The sequence below is a fragment of the Rana temporaria genome, chromosome 7 (assembly GCF_905171775.1).
Source record: "Rana temporaria chromosome 7, aRanTem1.1, whole genome shotgun sequence".
In the NCBI taxonomy this organism is placed as follows: domain Eukaryota; kingdom Metazoa; phylum Chordata; class Amphibia; order Anura; family Ranidae; genus Rana; species Rana temporaria.
Window position 1 is genome coordinate 169032767 of NC_053495.1, and position 13105 is coordinate 169045871.

Here is a 13105-nt window from a genome sequence, read left to right on the forward strand (position 1 = left end):
GTTGAAAAAAACGTTTTTTCTAGACCCTTAAAAACTTTGTTTTTTTTACAACCCGAAAAATTATCGTGTGTACGCGGCATCAGGCATCTGCAGTGGTACACCTGGTCTGAAGCCCGAAACTCTGATGACAATGGTCCCTGAATCTGGGCATGTACCTAGAGGCAAGTGTAATTCACATACCAGAAACAGAGGCTACCATTTACTGTAGGTGGCTATTTTACATTTGTGGAAATATTGATTCTCTTTATGTTGAAATGTATTTATACTGTATTTTTTAATCAGACCCAATCAACCACATAAATGTCCAGGGCGCCCAGGTACAACCTTTATGGATCAGCAGTAAACCAGGAGGATAGTGCACCTGCTTGTCACTTCAAAAGGGAGGATGTACTTATAGGCAATTGGTGTCTGATGGGCAGGGATGGACTGGCCATTGGGACTACATGGCTCAGTGGGCCGGCTTCAGTGACAGCGGCCCGGGAGTTTCTCACTTCTGCTTAATCTTGTCCCATAAGGGGGGGCACCAAACTGATTCTTTGCCCCGGGTGAAATAATGTCTAGCTTCCCCACTGGTACTGCCTATAAGAGTACCAGTACCAGCCGTTCTACTCTAATAAAGAGTGGCTAGTGAAGGGGGAGAGGGTGCTTGGGTGGCCGGGGGGGGAGTTGTCCGGCTGCTGTGGGAGAGACCTGTCATAGTGGGCCAGTCTGGATGAAGTCCAGGGCCAAATTTTTGTCCCAGTCCAGCCCTGCTGATGGGGGCCATTCTAGACCCCAGAAGAAGAATGGGGTGTCTTCTCAGTCTAATACAGGGGTCTCCAAGCCTTCTAAGCAAAGGGCCTTATTACGGTTCTTCAGGAGGCCATACTGTGGCCAAGGGGAGTAAAGAATGTCCCATTGTTGGTTTTAAAGGGAGGAATAGTGCCCCATTGTTGGTATCAGTGGTAGGAATAGTGCCCCAGTGTTGGTATTAGTGGGTGGACTAGTGCCCCATCTTTGTCAGTGGGAGGAATAGTGCCCCATCATTGGTGGAGTAGTGACCGAAGGGCCTGATAGATGCAAGCAATGGGCCACATCAGGCTCTTGGGCCAACGTTTGAAGACCACAGATCCATTGGATGGGGGGGATCAAAGCTGCCATCTTGCCAAAAAACATTCTGCCTTAATGCTTTTAATCTTTCAATGTTAAGTGGCAGTGGATGTATCTATTAATGTCTGTACTTACAAACTCCAAGGAAGATATTTCCTGTTGTAGGCACAACAGAGCTTGTCCTTGGCAGTGCACAGCACTCGGAAATGTGAGCTACAATGAAAGATGTACGGAGCGCTTTATCAGTACATGCACAGCAAGTTATGAATTGTTTCCTTGACACTATACAAAAGCTCCATGACCGCTTCTACTTTGCCTTGAGGCCATGTGTAGCACTCTGTTCTCCTGATATCTGTTTTTCATTATATCCATCAGATAACAGAACAATTTCATTGCCCAGAGCATAGAGGAAAGCAGAGCATGCGGTATTTCCTCACTGCTTTTGTAATGCTGTTTTCTTTTAGCATAAATATACTGTGACTGCTTATATGATCATTGTGACAAATGACTGACTACTGTATTCTTACCCATACTGTATATTTATCTAAGGCTTTTCTTGGGCTGGCTTTAAAGTGGAACTTTACCCATAACAACCTGATAAAAAATTATGTGTTTTAGCAAGAAACATACATTCCACATTAATACTTGCGATTACCAAAATGAGTGTGTGCTGTATATTGCCTCCAGCATTGTTCCTGTTTCTTCTTGCCAGAGGCTGCCATTTTGCTGAAGCCCAGAGCCCCAGAAGAGCAGTAAATGTTTAGGCTGTCAGTAGATCTAGCTCTTCTTGATGCCTTTTCACCTAGTGGGACAAAAGCAGCGTAAAATCTCCATCAAGCGCCACAATCTGCATTCTTTCCAGCTAGGAGTTTGTACTTCTTACTTTGGTAAAGGTTGATGTGGGCTCCAGGCTTAGAAAACGTAGTGTAACTGCACTAAAATGTGCCTGCAACTGCTATGACTTTTCCCTCTATTTTAGCGCAATGAAGTTTGTGCATTGGCTTGGAACCATCTCTGGGACTAACCAGTTGTATGACGGACACTGCCCGTTTATGGCAGTCAAAGTTCAAATTGGTTGTGTATCTATCAAGAATCGTGCCATTAAAATTACCATTCATATTTATTTATATTATCCTGAATGCACCTAAAACTTCTCACAGTGCACCTAGCAATCAGTGAACATACTTCTTATTATAATGCAAAGTGTACAACAGTAGATCAAATCCTGGATCAGATTGGAAAATGAAATAATATGATTGGTTGATGTGGAAACTTGTCATTTTTCTTTGCTTGTAAAGGAAAGGGATAGTTGGCACTCAGAATAACATCCAAAATAGGATTTCTTGTACAAAGTTGTAAAATGCCATGACTAAGGACTAACATGCGAAATGCGTAGGCTGTTTTACAGCTTTGTACATGCATTTAAAAAATAAATACTATTTTGGATGTCATTCTGAGTGCCGACCATCCTTTTTCTTTCTTCTGGTATGTTGGAGGTGTTGGCAGCCTCATGGTCTAAGCACCGGGTGGAACTTTTATATGGGAAGGTTGCAGCGCCTATACACCTGATTTCCTTGTTTTTGCATATTACAGTGGAACCTCGGATTGCGAGTAACGCGGTTAAGAGCGTTTTGCAATACGAGCACTGTATTTTAAAAAATCGTGACTCGGTTTGCGAGTGTTGTCTCGCATAATGAGCATGATTCAGGCCAAAGCGGTGTGCAGTACCGCTTTTGGCCTGAGGTGGGGGGGCGCCAGAGCAGAGCCGAATGTCGCCAATCTGCGAAATTAAGTTCACCCACACTTTATATAAATAAAAAAGTGTCCTTACTCCCCTCCCCCTCCCTGTGTCCTTCTTACTCCCCCCTCCCCCTCCCTGTGTGCTTCTTACTCCTCTTCTCCCCCTCCCTATGTTCTTTTTTACTCCCCCCCTCCCCATTTTTTTTACTCCCCCCTCCCCCTCCCTTTGTTTTCTTTACTCCCCCCATGTTCTTTTTACCCCCCCCCCCCCCCCCGGCCCCTCCCTCCTTATGTTCTTTTTCACTGCCCACGGGCCCCCCCCCCCCACCGGGTCCACACCGCGTGCCAGGAGATTGTTTCCTGTTCCCAGCCGGACTGAAAGGAAGTGAGCACTCATTGTGCACTTCCTGTCAGTCCAGCTGGGAACAGGTAACTGAATCTCCTGTGCCGGAGTCCAGGCTGACAGGAGGAAGGAAGGGGAGCTGCTCGGCCACGCTACACAGAGAAGGGGAAGTGATGACTCGAGGCAGCAGTGCTGCAGGTTCTTTATAGAGCTCAGGCGGCTGTAGGAAGTGCGGCAAGCAAGGGCCCTGCTTGGGGCCCCAGGCCAGCTCGGGGCCCCAAGCAATTGCTTGGTTTGCCTGTCTTGTAGCGACGGGCCTGGGTTCCACTGTACCTTTTTACAATTACAGAGAATAGGTCCATCGTAGATACATATTTTTTGCACAGTCAGTGTATACAATAGATATTTGATTACTATATACATTGTACAAGGTGATGATAGTTGGTTGAATATGAAAGTGTGCGTTGAGGTTTTAGGGTCACTTGGCGTTGCATGTCACTTACAAGGTTGGGGTTTCCAATCTGTCCGGCTTGAATAAAAGTTGAGGTTGGTGCCATTGAGTATCATTTCTAGCAGAATTAGGGGAGAGGAGGAATGGGAGGGGCCTATGTGCTGACGTCACGCTTGGACGACGGCCATCTTTTTACGTTTGACCGAGTTTGTTTATATGTTTGATGCTGCAGTTTTTATTGCAATCTTTTATTGAGTCATCATTTAAAAAAAATACTACACCTATTAGTACTTCTTGGCTCTGTGTGGTGAGCTGCTCTTATATATGTCACTTTCAATTTGTCCAGCGTAAATAAAATGAAGGGTTGGTGCCATTTTGGTACCATAACTAGCAGAATTTGGGACACTATAGGTTAGAGGTTACAACAGGAGTATGAGGAGGACTGGGGAGAAGTATATACACTACATTGTCAAAAGTATTGGGAAACGCACATGAACTTTAATGGCATCCTGGCCTTAGTTTGTAGGGTTTAATATTGAATTTGCACACCTTTTGCATCTATAACAGCTTCAACTCTTCTGGGAAGGCTGTCCACAAGGTTTAGGAGTGTCTATGGGAATGTTTGACCATTCTTCCATAAGTGCGTTTGTAAGGTCAGGCACTGATGTGGATGAGAAGGCCTGACTTGCAGTCTACATTCTAATTCATCCCAGAGATGTTCTATCGGGTTGAGGTCAGGACTCTGTGCAGGCCAGCCAAGTTCCTCCACCCCAAACTTGCTCATTCATGTCTTTATGGACCTTTCTTTGTGCACTGGTCCAGATCATTTGGTGGAGGGGGGATTATGGTGTGGGGTTGTTTTCTCTTCCGTTCATGGACGGACACAGCAGCCTTTGACTGTAGGGTTATGCACCTTCCTTCCAGGAGAGTTTAGGCTACAGTCAAAGGCTGCTGTGTCCATCCATGAACTCAGAGAAATTGATTTTACGGTGAGTACAAAAATCCTATTTTCTCTTCCGTTCATGGACGGACACAGCAGCCTTTGACTGTAGCCTAAACTCTCCTGGAAGGAAGGTGCATAACCCTACAGTCAAAGGCTGCTGTGTCCGTCCATGAACTCAGAGAAATGGATTTTACAATGAGTACAAAAATCCTATTTTTCAGGGGTTGGGCTTTTTCCGTGAAGGGAACGCTTAAGGCGTCGGCATACCAAGACATTTTGGACAATTTTACGCTCCCAACTTTGTGGGAACAGTTTGGGGACGGCCCCTTCCTGTTCCAACATGACTGCACACCAGTGCACAAAGCAAGGTCCATAAAGACATGGATGAGCGAGTTTGGGATAGAGGAACTTGACTGGCCTGCACAGAGTCCTGACCTCAACCGGACAGAACACCTTTGGGATGAATTAGTGGAGACTGCGAGCCAGGCCTTCTCATCCAACATCAGTGCCTGACCTCACAAATGCGTTTCTGGAAGAATGGTCAAACATCCCCATAGTCACACTCCTAAACCTTGTGGACAGCCTTCCCAGAAGAGTTGAAGCTGTTATAGCTGCAAAGGGTGGGCCAACTCAATGTTGAACCCTACATACTAAGACGCCATTAAAGTGAGTAACTTGTATAGCGCTACAAATGCAAACTAAATGACCTCAAGGTTGTAAACCCACCTAAATAGAAAAAAATAAATCTGCAAGACAAGGGCATAATGAGCTAGTAGTACTAGCTAATTTTGAAATACTAAACCTTAGATCGAAGCTCCCCTGCAGTGGTCCCCGTACACCACTCCGGCCGGTGACATCGCTCCGAGTTACTTCCGGGTATCGCAGGTTCTGGCGCTGTGATTGGCCGGAGCCATGATGTCACTCCCGTACATGCTGGCCGGAGCTGCCGTTAACGGCACACTAACTGAAGCAACCGCATGAACATGCCATTGCTTCGGTGCGCATGTGCCAATGACGTCGGCACATGCAGATACAGGGGATATCTCCTAAACCATGCAGGTTCAAGAGATATCCAGGGTAGCTACAGGTAAGCCTTATTATAGGCTTACCTGTAGTACAAAGTGGAATACAACCACTTTAGAGTCCGTGTGCAGGTGTCCCAATACTTTTGACAATATAGGGCTAGATTCACGTAGGGGGACGCAAGTTTGTGCAGGCGTAGCGTATCCTATTTACGCTACGCCTCCGCAACTTAGACAGGCAAGTGCAGTATTCAGAAAGCATTTGCTCCGTAAGTTGCGGCGGCGTAGTGTAAATCTGCCGGCGTAAGCGCGTCAAATTCAATTTGTCAAGAGGTGGGCGTGTTTTATGCAAATAAAACATGACCCCACGTAAATGACGTTTCCCACGAACGGCGCATGCGCCGGCCGTGAACGTATTCCAGTGCGCGTGCTCCCAATCGCGTCGCAAATAGTCAATGCTTTTGACGTGAACGTAATTTATGCAAAGCCCTATTCGCGAACGACTTACGCAAACGACACGGGGAAGACGTCCATACTTAACATTGGCTATGCCTCATATAGCAGGAGTAACGTTGCGCCGGAAAAAGCCTTACGCAAACGACGTAAAAAAAAGGGGGCGCACGTACGTTTCTGAATCGGCGTAGCCAGCTCATTTGCATATTCTACGCTGAAATCGACGGCAGCGCCACCTAGCGGCCAGCGTAAATATGCACCCTAAGATACGACGGCGTAAAAGACTTACGCCAGTCGGATCTTAGCCTAATTTCGGCGTATCTTGCTTTCTGAATACAGAAAGAAGATACGCCGGCGCAGATTTGAATTTACACGGCGTATCAATAGATACGCCGGCGTAAATTCTTTCTGAATCTAGATTCTAGCCCATAGTGTAGTTTAAGGAACGTGGATTGGGGTATAGTAAGTTATGGTGCAGGTTGGATCTTATTAGGGCTAATTGGGGGGGGCTCTAAAGGGATCAGGAACCAGTTTGGGGTCTCAATGTAGGTAACTTGTTCAGAGCTCCAACTTCTTTTGTTAAGGTCATTGCTTTTGAAAGAATTTGGTTTAAATTTGGTTTAATTAGTTCTAATTAATTTCTGGTTAAAAAGAAAATGCAAGAAAGAAAATTTTTGTGTGAGGACCCCAGTTTAGGAAAACAAAAGCAGACACGTGGACTTTATGAAGTAATGTACATCGCTATGTAAATGATCTCTGCAGGTTTTCTGTCCTTCAGTCTTTTTCACATGCTGCGGGTTTCATCCTCCCACCTTAATACTGGCAGCATGATCAGAGGACAAAGTACAGCCGTATGAAGATTAGACTCGGAGTCCCCACACCATTAGGATGTAACGGAGCAGGATGAACAGGCTCATCCATATACTCGACCTTACAGAGAAAATCTGTCAAACGTTTGTGTTCCGCGGATAAGAGACATTTTTTTTTAGACAGCCCCTAGGGGGCAGAATTGCGCAGTCTGGTTCATTTGTTGCAAAGCCAGACACAAAAAAAGACTGATATTTTCTGAAAAAGGTGATGCTGTAACAATCATCTCTTTCTACATTTCGAAATATTCCATTTGTTAGGGGATTCTCTCTGTCGTGTTGATTCTGCTCTGCTCTCAAAGTCCTCTAGAAGATTTAAATACTAAAGAAATATTGATGTAAAAATATACTTTCATGTTGCCATTTTGTGTATATCAATGCAGTTCCAGCTTGGCGTATTACCATTTCCAAAAACAAGTTTTGAATGCATTGTGTTTAGTACTTGATTGTGTGATTGTGCTTCTTGAAAGCCGGTTTCTGATCTATTCTCATGCCAATAGGTGTTCATGTAGATGAAGTGCTGGATGTTCTGCGGCACATTGAAGTGGCCTTTCTATTCCAGTGCTTTCTTCTGTGTGTCTGTGCTGTGCTGAGACCACCTGGTCTATTCTAGTATCTCTATCATGCTTGTATAAAGGCTCAGATTATTCCTTTATCTGTAAATATACACTGTGGCACGGATTCACGTAGGAGATACGATGGCGTATCTCCAGATACGCCGTCGTATCTCTGAGTCTGAGGCGTCGTATCTTGGCGCCTGATTCAAAGAATCAGATACGCCAGAATTTGTATAAGATACGACCAGCGTAAGTCTCCTACGCCGTCGTATCTTAACTGCATATTTACGCTGGCCGCTAGGGGCGTGTACGCTGATTTACGCCTAGAAATATGTAAATCAGCTAGATACGCCAATTCACGAACGTACGCCCGGCTGTCGCATTACAGATACGCCGTTTACGTTAGGCTTTTTCTGGTGTAAAGTTACCCCTGCTAGATGAGGCGTACCAATGTTAAGTATGGACGTCGGACCAGCGTCAAATTTTCCGTCGATTACGTTGTTTGCAAATAGGGCTGTGCGTAATTTACGTTCACGTCTAAAGCATTGGCTTTTTGCAGGTTAATTTGGAGCATGCGCACTGGGATACTTTCACGAACGGCGCATGCGCCGTTCGGAGAAAACGTAATTTACGTGGGGTCACAATACATTTACATAATACACGCCCACATCTTCCACATTTGAATTAGGCGGGCTTACGCCGGCCTATTTACACTACGCCGCCGCAACTTTGCTTTGAGAATACTGCACTTGCCTGTCAAAGTTGCGGAGGCGTAACGTAAATAGGATACGTTACGCCCACACAAAGATGCGCTCTCCTACGTGAATCCGGGCATGTATATATACACAATGATCAGCCATAAAATGATGACCACTGAAAAGTAACATAAATATCATTGATTATCTTGTTACAATGGCACGTGAAAGTGGGTGGGATATATTAGGCAGCCGGTGAACATGTTGTTCCTGAAGTTGATGTTTTGAAAGCAGACAAAATTGGCAGACGCAAAGATTTGAGTGACATTGACAAGGGTTGGTCAGAGCAACTCCAAAATTACAGCTCTTGTTGGATGTTGGTCCAAGGAAGGAAAACCGGCGACTGGATCATGAGTGACCAAGGCTCAGTGATGCATGTGAAAGATGTTGTTGCAACGAGTAAATGGATACCGAACATGTAATGCTTTAAAATTGCGCAGACACATGGAATGGTGCCAAACTTCAGTACTTAAAAATCTCCATAAGCGACTCTTTAGAAATGTTTTAACAGGTTACCCGTTTAGAGTTACAGAGGAGGTCTAGTGCTAGAATTCTTACTCCTGCGCGATACCTTACATGTGTTGGTTGATCGTCGTTTACATATGCGGGCGAGACGTACGTATGCGCTTGCTTCTGCATTCAAGCATGCGGGGACAGGGGAGCTTTAACTTTTTTTATTGTTTATTTGACTTTTTTAATTTTGCCACTTTCCCTTTTTTTTTTTTTTTTTTTTTTATCACTTTTATTCCTATTACAAGAAATGTAAACATCCCTTGTAAAAGGAATAGGGCATAGCACCCTTTTCTGCAATTAGCGGACCTCCAGCTGTTGCAAAACTTCAAGTCCCATCATGCCTCTGCCTCTGGGTGTCATGCTTGTTGCTGTCAGAGTCTTGCTATGCCTCAAGGGACTTGTAGTTCTGCAACAGCTGGAGGTCCGCTAATTGCATATCCCTGGCATAGCAGATCCTCTTTACAGCGAGATCTGGGGTCTACAAGTCCCCATATCGCGCCTCTATGCTGGAAAGCCTTAAATAAAAAGACTATTTAGCTTCCCAGCAAAGGCAATGGCAGTGTTTGCATCTGCCGAGGCCGGACGTGACATGTTAACGTTGCACCCGGCCTCCGAAGGTCATAGAGACCACCAGGGACCAACTGGTCTGTGGTATTCTCTATGGTAATCGGCCGCCGCCGGCCGATTTATTTTCCAGTTTGACGATCGCACGGGCGAGCCGGTAGAAGCATCAGAGGCTGAGCAGCCGCTATGATTGTTTTTACATGATAGGGAATCGGTGATAGAAAAAGATGATATCTGCAGCTGCAGGCATTATTCAGATTTAACCACTTAAAGCGGGAGTTCACCCATTTGATAAATTTTTTTTTTCTCCCCTTAGCTTCCTGCTCGTTCGGTCTAGGGGAATCGGCTATTTGTATTAAAATATGAGCAGTACTTACCCGTTTTCGAGCTCCATCTTCTTCCGTCGCTTCCGGGTATGGGTCTTCGGGAGCGGGCGTTCCTTCTTGATTGACAGTCTTCCGAGAGGCTTCCGACGGTCGCATCCATCGCGTCACTCGTAGCCGAAAGAAGCCGAACGTCGGTGCGGCTCTATACTGCGCCTGCGCACCGACGTTCGGCTTCTTTCGGAAAATCGTGACGCGATGGATGCGACCGTCGGAAGCCTCTCGGAAGCCTGTCAATCAAGAAGGAACGCCCATTCCCGCAGCCCATACCCGGAAGCGACGGAGAGGATGCATCTCGTAAACGGGTAAGTACTGCACATATTTTAAAACAAATAGCCGATTCCCCTAGAGAAAACGAGCAGGAATCTAAGGGGAAAAAGTGCCCTCTAAGGGTGAACCCCCGCTTTAAACTACAGGACGTCATATGAGAATTGGAAAAAATGTTCCCTCCTACCTAGCCTGCTTAATTTTTCATTCGCTCCCATCCCGTGAAGTGATCCAGTAGCTCTGGCTCCTCTGTGTCCGTGAGCGGCTGCTGCAGAAGAAAGGAGGGATCGCCAACTTTTAGGAACCTATTTGTGACGTCACAGCTCTTAAGGCCCCCAGCCATTGTTGAGCGCTCCCATACAAAAGGGAGCCAGAGTTACAGGATCACGTGACTGGTATTGGAAAGCATAGTGTGACATCCTTGGTGTCAAAGGAAGGATTAGTTCTCCATCATTGGTACCTTGAAATTTACACACATTTTCTACACAGCCAGACTAGGGCAATTATTGTTAAATAAATTCATCTTTTGGGTTCAGAGTTGCGGGTCACCTGTCGGCCTCCAGAACCCATATTGGACATAGAGTCAGCATCATTACCTGTCAAGTCAGCAGGTAGCCGATCAGCATGTTATTAAGAATGTAGCAGTGATCTTTCTGATTATAACAAGAATCGCTGACCAAATTACAATTACTTTGATAAGTAAAACGCTCATAAATGTAGCTTTTTGCTTGGAGACCATGTTAAAGTCAGTGGGTCAGCAGTCAATCAGATGGACAGTGAGCAATTTCAGAAGGATATCAAGAACTGAACTTGTGTGTATTCATGGGTTGTCATTTCATTACAGATCCAAGACACAAAAGGTTTATTATTTTAAGGATTGTTGGGGAGAAATTAAAATCATTCCCTTGTGTCCCTGTTACCAACTGTACATGCAGAATTGTATTATAACAGAGATGCAGCCTAAAAAGTAGAGCCAATAATCCAATTTACAGAAGTTAGTTGTGTTTCTTATGTCTGGAGTCAATAGTAGTCAGCACTGCACAAGAAGCTTGTATAGCTGACATTGCGACACATTACAAAAGTAAATTCCAGAATTGTGACTACATGTATGAGAAATGTATTTAATTGTGTGTGCTCTGGCATAATTTGTCCTATAAAAATGCCTCACCTATCTTACATCACATACTTTGTGAGCAGTGTTTAATTTTGTAGACGAAAATATTTGCGTCAACTAAATCAACACTATTTTAGTCAGAGGCGGCTCTTTAATTAGGTGGTCGCCTAAGGCCTCGAACTCACAGGGGCCTCGCGGCCGCCTAACTTGCCCAATGCGTTACCCCAGTTTTGAGGAACAGGGGACCTTAACGCTGCTGTGCTCAGGCAGAATTAAGAGCACAGAGTTGCCAGGTGTCGCAAAGCCCTCATAAAGTAACAACGTGTTATCATACATTTCCGTTGATTTCAATGGAAGACACGTTGCATAAAGACACAATTTTTAATTTCAAAGACCAATTTTTATTTTTATTTTTTTTAAAGCTACTTATAGACATTAAATGGGAGCTAGTCATGCATGATTTATCTGGCCTCCAAACAATCTTTCTAATGAAAGATCATTCTACAAACATTCAGACCCCCCCCCCCCCCCCATGGAGGGGGGAGAAGGGTGGAGCACTGTGGGAGCCATCTTGGGCGAAACAGTGACAACCAACCAGGAAATGTCTAATATCTTCAGATAACTTTGATGCTATTGTATCAGTTATTTATGGCAAATTGTTTTATTGTCATTGGGTTAGTCTCACTGTACCTCAAACTTGAAATTATTCTAATAAGTAGGAAATTGTTAAACTTTTAATTTCATTCTCTATTCAAGCCTTCGGAGAAGAGTAGTGTAATCAATAATACTTTCTCCTACACGTCTACAGTCATGAGAGATTGATCATTCAGTCCGCAACTGTGCATCTCTTTTACGAACTCTTAATAAATGTAATGTAATTGATCGCATGTCGGTCACATGATCGAGCAGAAAACAAACAAGAAAAAAACAACATTATATTAAAAGATAATATTTAATTTGTAATGTTTTCAACCGATTGTAATATTTCTGTTATAGTTAAGTTCTGGAGAGGTAAATCCAGTGTTAGTCTTGTGCTCCCCAGGGACTTCGGTGGTTCAAGCTCTATGGATGAACTCCGAGGACTGCCATCTACAATACCAGTGTATAGGCATTTCACTCTGTGTTGGGTTTTGTGGGGAACATTCCTCTGTGATGGATAATTCCTAAACAAGCAATGCTTGGAATATTTGCATCACTAGCAAAAAACGGGCTTTGTGTAGCTGTCGCTTCTACACTTTATTAAACGTATAGATGTTCAGCCGTAGTTTCCTACAATTTATTAATATATAAATATATATTTATAAATGTTAAATTGTATAAACTACTCCCCCCCCTATTTATTAAAAAAAAAATAAGAACAAAGTAAAAAGTAGTATAACAGAAAATCCTTTATCTGTGCTGCTGGCATCCATTGCACATAATCACAAACAAACCAAAATTTCCCAGCTAGCCTGCAAACAAACCAAATGGACCCTGTCTAACAATTCACATTAAAAACAGTGGCCCAGATTCAAGAAGCAATTGCGCCCGTGTAACCATAAGTTACACGGTGCAATTGCTTACTTGCTCCGGTGTAACGAGTGCTCCTGATTCAGGAACCTCGTTACACCGACTGCAGCCTAAAATCTGCGCGGCATAAGGCACTTATGCCTCGCAGATTTTAGGCTGCATTCTTGTGCTTGCCGCTAGGGGGCGCTCCCATTGTGATCAGCGTGTAGTATGCAAATTGCATACTACCACGGATTCACAAGCTTGCGCGGGCCCCGCGCAAGCCAGGTACGGAGTTTCCGTACGGCAACTTTAGCGCAAGGTTGCCCCTTCTAATAGTAGGGGCAGCCAATGCTAAAGTATAGCCGGCCTTCGGGAAAGTTTCCTGACGGAGCATGCGCTGTACGCTCGGCGCGGGAGCGCGCCTAATTTAAATGATCCCGCCCCCGGCGGGATCATTTAACTTGCGCGCGCTTACGCCGGGAAAATTTGCCGGCGCGCCCTCGCAGTTCACGGAGCTACTGCTCCGTGAATCAAGGGCAGCGCAAAATATTTGC

The 13105-nt window shown here is 44.7% G+C and overlaps 1 protein-coding gene across 4 annotated transcripts in view; it reads left to right on the forward strand.

Moving 5' to 3' along the window:
- RABGAP1L (RAB GTPase activating protein 1 like) overlaps positions 1 to 13105 on the forward strand; it is a 471992-nt gene that overhangs the window by 391657 nt on the left and 67230 nt on the right. The window lies entirely within an intron of this gene.